Source organism: Magnolia sinica, chromosome 12, assembly GCF_029962835.1.
Source record: "Magnolia sinica isolate HGM2019 chromosome 12, MsV1, whole genome shotgun sequence".
NCBI classification, from domain to species: domain Eukaryota; kingdom Viridiplantae; phylum Streptophyta; class Magnoliopsida; order Magnoliales; family Magnoliaceae; genus Magnolia; species Magnolia sinica.
In genome coordinates, this window is record NC_080584.1 from 63,965,513 (window position 1) to 63,974,097 (window position 8,585).

An 8,585-nucleotide genomic window follows, 5' to 3' on the forward strand; every position below is an offset into this window, starting at 1 on the left:
GTGAGGTTTCTTATGCTCACTTGGACTATGCGGCTAGGAGAGTGGTAGTGCCACTTGGAGTGTACTAAACCCCGATGATTATCCAAAATGAGAACTGTACTGATATATGATGAGGAATGGCATGCTTAAGTTGCATCTCGCATCGCATGATCGTGTTATGGCCGATAGCATTCTTATCTTGCACCGCATAGCCTTGGTACGGCTGATTGCATTCATGTACTCATCAGCATGATTCCGTATTACTCTGACCTTGCATTCTGAGCATGCTTATATTGCACACACACTTACACCACCCCCTAAGCTTTCTAGAAGCTTATGCATGATTGATGTGTGCAGATGACGTCAGGACGCAGCCGTAGCATAGTAGCAGCAGGAACATGCAGATGAGCTTTTGGAGTTTCTATCTTTTATATTATCTTGTATTCCCTTCAGATGCATTATACTTAAAAGTTTTTTATCATAGTGGATTTTGTGATGGTATTCTTGTGTTTATTATTCATGGGTTATGCTTATGGTTATGCTCATTATGAATTAAATTGATATTAGAAATCCTCTTTGTAGGATCCCAGGATCGAAACTTGGTAAATGGGTGCCGGGAGATGAGAATGGGGTTTTACGGAGGCTGTCGGCGCCGGATTCGGCGATTGAAAATTTTGTGAGCCCGGTTTCCAAGATAATTACACCAATGTTGTACCTAGCTGCATTGACAGAACAAAAAAATTATACGAATGAAATGACAAAAAGCCAGGATATCATGGACGAAGAGGAAGATGAGTACCCTCAAGAATAAACTCATGCCAAGCATATTTAATGCGACGAACTTTCATTATTCTTTGGTTAGCTTCATCAAAGGTTTTATCTGCACTAACAGGGCAAATTAATAAACAACACCAATAAAACAGAAAAAATAACCATTTCAAAGATAAAATAAATAGTTAAAAACTTTACTATTTCAATATTGAACCTTGTAGTGGCAACATTAATCTGTGGGGCTAAAAATATATCAGCCTGCATATAAAAATCTCAAGTTAATTGGGCCTTTAAAGTCCTCAAATGATAGTAGAAGAAGCCAAAAAACTATTGAAATTAACCATCAAGCATTTTAAAAATCCCTCTCAGAAAATGAAAGAAAAGTACACAACTCACCATGATGCCCATTCTCCCTCCTTTACCCGGGCTTGGGACCGGCAATGCAAGGAGTTGCGATGGCGGAGTTAAAAAGGGGCTTAGGCTCCATTTGGTTTGTGACGACCCAATGGAGTCTAATATGTTTAAATATAGAGTATAAAATTCATTCAAAATTACAAAAACCAAACCAAACAACATATAGAGTAACTAAAAAAAAAAAAAAAAAAACAAGCGAAACATCAATATAAAGTAACTAAAAACCAAACCAAGTTCTGAGTTCATCAATGTAAAGTAACTAAAGTGCCAAATTAGTTCAAAATTAACTCAAAAAAAAAAAGCAAAACATCATATAAAGTAACTATAAAAAAAAAAAAAAAAACATCCACACTAAGTTTAATTATAGAGTACCAAATTTTTTCAAATTATCGAAATCTCAAAGTTTCTTTCCCCTATTGCACAAGTGATCCCAGACCGGCCTCTCTGAGTGTAGATGTGAACCCACATTCTTTCCACAAACGAGTGTCAGGATGTATAATCTCAATCAGGGTAATAACAAAAGCTCCCTCCTCCAATGGTTCGCAATGGACAATTGCATTTGGATTAACTTCATGTACTTGACCACGAGCAACTACATCACGATTTTCCCAACCATGCAAGCCACATCTCTTACCGATATATATAACATCCGGCTACATGTACACATATAAAATGGCATTAGTATTGTTATCATTTATAAAATAATTGTAAGTTCAATACAGTAGCAAATTTACACTTGCATACTGACGATGCCTAAGCAGATTTAACAATTGTTGGTGATGAGAGGTTTTAAGTAGATTGTGCGTGTTGCTGCATCTCCATCCAGGCCTCCATCTTGGCCAATGATTTCTTTATATCAAATATCTCCTGCACTAGGCTATCTCTTTCTTTTATCAAATTCTCTACCTTTGAATGGGCAGGGGCTGACATCATTAGTCCTGTCTTGGTTATTGAGCAACCTAAACCCTGCATTCGCCCTTTACTGTCAGAACCAACCAACTGTAAAACATTGCAAATTAAGTTATTAGAAAATTCATAATTACCATGAATTTCACTGTAATTTTTAAATTTTATTATTACCTGTGTAAGGGCATCGTCAATGCCGGTAATCTTAGAACAAGGATTACTAGAATAAAGCTCATCTAATTTTTCCTGCGACAAAATACAAATGGATGTAAAATAATTCAAAGTTATACATTGGCATCTCATAAAGGTATTGGTTAGTGGTAGAAGGGGATGTACTTACAACAAGGTCAGGATACTAGACAACTTTGTCCTTGCTTGTATGGGCTCTTAAGTGAACATCATATCTACCTATCTCGACATCAGAGGTAAGATTCCTCTCCTTCGCCTTTGGCACATTACATATTAATGGAGTTAAATAAGTGATAATTCAAAAGTAAATTCAATATTAAACTATAATACCTATATTTATAAATAAACAATACATACCATCTGATGGCGAATAACAACCATGCTGTTCCTCCTAAGACACGCAGGTCCTTTTGGCTTGGACCGATTGACTTTATTCCTTTCGCTTGCTCTCTTGAATTCCTCAGTGCTATGTTGATTCACGAAGACTAACCAATCCTCCATAGGGACACCTGGGGGGGCAGGACTATCTCTCACAACTGCAGGATCCGTGTCTTTAATATATTTTGCAGTCAACCTTTTCTTGTAATTTGCCATGTTTCCTTGATGCGTTTTGTTACGTATGTAAGACTCGCATCCCAACTTTGACCCTCAAACTCATAAGCCTGTGACAATGACTCCATGATCATTTGAATGTGTGCATGAAGCACCTGGCAAAAGTCCTGGTATATGATCAGGATATGAGTACGGGTGAGGATACCGATATGCGATGCAAATTGCTTTTGTTCGGGACAATCTTTATTCGGTTGCCCGAATTCATTTGTCTTTAAGACTTTTCCTATCAGGTTGCTCATGTAAAAAAGCACCCCTAGTAGGACCTCTCTTTCTAGATAAAGAAGAAGAAGCTGGCACAACAACATAAAAAGAATAACAGTTATATATACACATCGTTGATTACTGCCAATATATAAGAAAATTGAGATTTACATATCTAATTAAGGAGAACTATCATATTACCTTTGGTCTTGCTGCCATCTGTAGTCTCGGTTAAGTGCACACCCAATGCCTCTGGTTGTGAATCCATGTGCCTGTTTAAATTAAATAAAAATAAAATAAAATAAAAACACTAATGATTAATACAATAATTTGGATAACAGGTAAAGTATAAACAATTCACTACATTATCCATACCTTGATTGGATTTCCTCCAATAAATATCATATTGTTACATGCTTAGAAAATATAAACAATTCAAGAGATTCTCCTTGGTCACTTTCTTTTCTTTGTTTTCTCGACTACAACACTGATGTCTTCATGTTCATTGAATATCAACTCATCAACAATTGTTAATGAGGTGAGATTAGGTCCTGCATCGGCATCAGTTATATCCTTAAATCGTTCCAATAGATGACATGTCTCTTCTTTGATAAAAATCTTTTTTAGAACCTCCAATACCATATGCCATTCAGAATTTTTTGGATCTCTGGAGTAGAAAACTTGCGTGGCATGTTCTGCAAGAATGAACAGCTCGTCACCCAATTTGTCTGAACTGTAAAGACTGGATAAATTTACTAATCTCATTTTCGCTTCGACATCAAAAGAAACACCATGATGCGTCACCTTCACCCAATCACACTTAAATAAGACAGGCTTGTACCCTGTTTTGTACTCTAATTGGATAATTCTACAAAGGACTCCGTAATAAGGTTAATTTTCATCCACTGTATTCATATCCTTAGCACTAGATCGGAAGGTGGTCATACCTTCTGTCATAACCCCACTGTTTTGGTTCATTTTATTCTCCTCATAGTCCTTAGTGACAAAGAGAAAACCATTAATACAATACTTATTGTATTGAGTACAAAAAGCTAGAGGTCCTCTCACTATATCTTTAAATTCTTTATCGTCAGATTTGCTAAACTCTGGTTGCCTCTTCAACCAAGGTATGAATTCATCCTTGCTAGGCACCTTGTTGGTCCTCCTGTAACATCGCTGCAAGAAATCTTTGTGCTTCCTGCGCATTATTTGATACCATTGTTATATTAAAATCGTATAAAGTAAAGAAGATATATACAAATGAGTTAATTGTGCATACCCTTCCTACACATGATAGCTGGGATGACTCTTCAGTGCCCATGTACAAGCCTATTCGTATTCGATACTGGCTAGGATAACACTTTGACCTGAACCTATTGGACTAACATCGTCATCATTTTTATCGTCATCAACGATATCTTGCAACTTTTGTAGTCCTGAAATGACTCCATCAAACCGTTTTTCCAATTTTTCCAAGAGGCTTATTTTTTGTTTTCCTCTGTATTGGTTGCAATATATAATTGTCTCCTCTTGGATATATTGTTCTGCAATGCAACCCTCAGGTCGCATCTTGTTATAGATATAGGCCTTGAATGTCTTCATGAACCAGACAAAGATAATGATACATTACAAATACATATAACCGTAGATGTTAAGCCAGATTATTCTTACTAAACTTATAGCATACCTTTCGAATGGATACATCCATTGATAGTATACAGAACCACATATGCGAGCCTCGTAAGCCAAGTGAATCGACAAATGCATCATCACGACAAATATAGATGGAGGGCATATAATCTCAAGCTGACATTAACGTCCTAGCCATACCCCTCTAAGAGTGAGGAGAGTTTGAACGTCTACTGTTGTCAAGCACAAGGCATTAAAGAATATGCAAAAGCTTGTAATTATAGGACGAATGACCTTCCTATCCCTAAATGCATGCTGGATGAGAACTGGGAGCAAATGTTACATCAACACATGGTAAGAATGGGACTTCATTCCCTTTAAATCCACGTAATCTCTCTTTATGATGGTCTTCCAATAAGCACTAAAACAAATTGGAACACACAGGTCATGCAAAATCTATATGAAAAGCTTTTTCTCTTCTTTTCTTAAACAAAAAGGACCTTGTTTCTTAATCATCTTATCATTGCTCTTTTTTAGCCATAGACGCTTCTTAATTCTCAACTGTTTTAAGTCCCTGTGCGCATTAGCATCATCCTTGGTCTTGCCAGGTGTGTTCAACAACAAGGCGATAAGGATTTCACATATATTTTTCTCGACATGTATAACATCAAGGTTGTGATGCACCGGAATATCTTTCTAATACTCCAGATCAAATAATATAGACCGTTTAAAGAACCACAGTGATTCAACATCACCCATTAGCTCTTGTCGACCTCTATCAATACCCCTCATATTCCTCTTCTCAGTCTTCCCCCATTGCATATGCAGGTTCGCAGTCTTTCTTTCAACCTCAATCTCACCTAGACGAATAGGTTGACATCGTATCTCCACCTTCTTATTGAATGTGCCAGCACTTGTGTCCTTCCTTGCCTAGTCTGACATTGGCTACCATCATCTGTGACCCATATAAACATGTTTCTTTCTATATTGGAGTCGCAAGGAATCTATGTTGGGACCACATACAGGACAACCATACTTTCCCTTGGTCCTACAACCAGAAACATTACCATATGCTGAAAAGTCGTGGATTGTCCAAAGAAAAACGGCACACATCTTGAATTTATTTTTATGATATGCGTCAAGCGTCATGACCCCTTTATGCCATAAGTCTTGCAATTCATCAATCAATGGTTGTAAATAAACATCAATATCCTTTCCTGGTTGTTGTGGTTCCTCAATGATCAAAGTCAACATAGTAAACTGAGGTTTCATGCAAAGCTTTAATAGAAGGTTATACGTCATACACATAACGAGCTATGAACTATGAGTTGTAGTCAAAGCACCGAATGGGTTAAACCCATTTGTAGCCAGGCCCAATCGAACATTGCGAGGCTCAACTAAAAAATCCATATACTTCTCATCGAGATTCTTCTATGCAATAGAATCAGCCGGATGCTCCATCTTTTCAGGTTGTAATTTTTTGGTTGAGTGCTAGGACATTTCTTTTGCTAACCATGGCACACTGAACATTCTTTGTAGCCTTAGTATTAATGAAAAATACCTTAACACCTTGGCAGGTACTCGAGATTATTTTTTCTCAACATTCATTTCTATCTTGAACCTAGGAGCTTTACAAGTTTGACAACTAGTTTTCATCTCGTTCTCTTTCCAGTACAAGATACAGTCATTTGGACAAGTATGGATCTTCACATAATCAAGACTCAACTTTGTAATGATCTTCTTCGCTTAGTAGGTATTAGTAGGGGCCTTGTTACCGGAAGGTAACACCTTCTTTAGTAGTTGAAGGAGCTCTGTAAAGCTTTTTTTGCTCCATCCATGGTTCACCTTTAATTTCAAAAGTTGTACAATAAAAGTCAGCACGGTGAAATCTTGGACCCCTGGATATAGCTCAGTCATTGCGTCTGGTAGATTTTCTTCAAACTCATCAGTTTCATTTTCCCCAAAGACGCCTTCGATTATAGGGGTCACATTCGGCTCATCCTGTACAACTTCATCTATGTTATTACCACCGAGTTCTTGAACAATTGCGTTGTGAACCTCATTTAAGTTCAGGACATTGTGGTACTGTTGGGAACTTGATGCATATTCAGTACGCTTAGGTGATACATGCTCACCATGCATGTCCCAAACCCTATAGCTTAAGTCGAATCCATTTTTCATTAGATGTATTTCCAAATCATCATAAGAAACTGGTATTCGTAAACATCTGCAAGTGGCGCATGGACAAAGAATGGTTTCTCTACCAGGAAGGTATTATCTTGCAAACTTCACAAAGCTTCTGATTCCAAAAATAAAACGAGGATTCGAAAAACTTAGTGTCATCCACTCCCTATCTGTTATAATCGGATCCTGATTAACCACGGGGTTTATTTTAAACCTGCACCTTACAAAAAAAATTTATTATTATTATTTTTCACCCATTCACAGATCTAATTCTAAACACATGCATCTATGACTATCATTGGAGTTTAGTCTTTGAATAGCTTTAACTTTTCATGGGCATATCACGAGGGACCTGGATTGCCTACTGACGGTGCTGTGTGGGTCACCGCATGATGTATGTGTTTCATCCATACCATTCATCCATTTTTCTACATCATGTTAGGGCATGAGACTGAAAAAAGGAAGATCCAAATCTTATGTGGATTACATAAGACAAAACAATGATTATTGAACGCCCATTCATTTTTGGGCTCATGACCCGCGATGATATGGAAAAATGAATGAATAATCAAGCTCAGGACCCACATCATGGAAAGTCTAGATTAATGACTGTTTGTAGTATGAACAATATAAACCATCAATTTCCTTAGCCATTGATTGGATAGTTAAGATCATTTAGTCAAAAGTGATTTTTTTGAGAGAGAGGGGCAATCAAGGATGGACCCATTTGATAGATTGCCCATATTGAGGGTTGGGACCAACCTGGATTTAGGTACAAGGCATGTTCCATCAGTGTCGGGCAAGTGCTTGCCATCAATGAGATTTTTGAGAGGAATCCCACCATTGTTGAGAACTATGGAATTTGGTTGCGGTACCAGAGCAGAACTGGTTACCACAATATGTACAAGGAATACCAGGACACCACTCTTAATGGTGTTGTTGAGCACATGTATGACGAGATGGCTTCTCGCCACAGGGTAAGGTCTCCTTGCATTCAGATCATCAAGACAGTTACCATACCTGACTTGAAGAGAGAATACCAAGCAATTTCATGATTCCAAAATCAAGTTCCCGTTATTGTTCAAGAAGGTTAGGCCACCAACCAGGAAGCTTAAGACAACATTCAAGGCATTGAGGCCTAGCTAATTTGTTCATATAATTTTGATCAATGATGTCTACAACTTTGTGTTGCCAGATCAGATTCGTTGAAACTATTAGAAAGTTGAGATGCTTCGAAGTTATTTGGGATTTTGGTCTCTATGGCATAAGCTTTTCTTTATTGGTTTTTATATTTTAAAAATTTTAAGTGTGGTTTATGAAAAGGTCAAGCTATATGTCCTAGAGGGGGGGGGGGGGGTGAATAGGACAATGCCAAATAAAATTAGTAACAGCAGAAATAAAAAGAAAATGATAGCCAAAGTAAATCACAATGCAGTAAATTAAAATAACCTCAAAATTCAGATCTTGAGAGGTTGATACAAACGTTGTTCTAAGGACAACCTTACACCAAAAACAGAGTTTATGGTAGGACAACCTTATTCCTAGAAAGATCTTTGTATCAAGTCTCAAACCGAAAAGGAAAACATAATAAATATAAACTGAATTGAAATAACTTGTAATTAAAAATGTATTGTTCTATGGACAGCCATACACCATAAAAATGGCAGGGCAACCTTGCTGGAACAACTTTCAAATGAAAT

General features: G+C 37.3%; 1 long non-coding RNA gene across 1 annotated transcript; it reads right to left on the minus strand.

Moving 5' to 3' along the window:
• Positions 1 to 2,239: 2,239 nt before the first annotated feature.
• Positions 2,240 to 3,133, minus strand: LOC131220573 (uncharacterized). Its single transcript, XR_009158693.1, has 3 exons — positions 2,617 to 3,133; positions 2,411 to 2,515; positions 2,240 to 2,316 (listed from the first exon to the last, which is right to left on the minus strand). It is a non-coding gene; the product is annotated as an uncharacterized LOC131220573 (long non-coding RNA).
• Between the last annotated feature and the right edge of the window lie 5,452 nt (positions 3,134 to 8,585).